General features: G+C 31.7%; 1 protein-coding gene across 1 annotated transcript in view; it reads left to right on the top strand.

Annotated features, from left to right (window-relative positions):
• Nucleotides 1-385, top strand: part of EMH_0048370 (uncharacterized protein) — a gene marked incomplete at both ends in the record, with an annotated part of 3,997 nt that overhangs the window by 2,549 nt on the left and 1,063 nt on the right. The window lies entirely within an intron of this gene.

Genomic DNA, 385 nt, shown 5'->3' on the forward strand with positions numbered 1-385 from the left:
TTTGTTTTTTTTTCTTTTGTTTGTTGTTTTGTTTTGTTTTTGTTTTGTTTCTTTTGTTTTGTTTGTTTTGTTTGTTTTGTTTATGTTTCTATTTTTTCTCTTCTTTTGCTTTTTTTGTTTCATATTTTTCTTTTTTTGTTTCTCTTCTTTCTTTTGTTTCTTTTTTTTTCTTTTGTTTCTTTTTTTTCTTTTGTCTCCTTTTGTCTCCTTTTGTCTCCTTTTGTCTCCTTCTTCTGTCTCCTTCTGTCTCCTTTTGCCTCTTTTTTGTCTCCTTTTGTCTCCTTTTGTCTCCTTTTGCATAACGTTTCTTTTTTACTGCTATCGTCCCCCCATGGTGCCTCACTCCACTCTTCAAGGGTTTAGGGTTTAGGGTTTAGGGTTTAGG

This window comes from Eimeria mitis, genomic scaffold (genome assembly GCF_000499745.2).
Source record: "Eimeria mitis Houghton genomic scaffold, Emh_scaff2082, whole genome shotgun sequence".
Lineage (NCBI taxonomy): Eukaryota > Apicomplexa > Conoidasida > Eucoccidiorida > Eimeriidae > Eimeria > Eimeria mitis.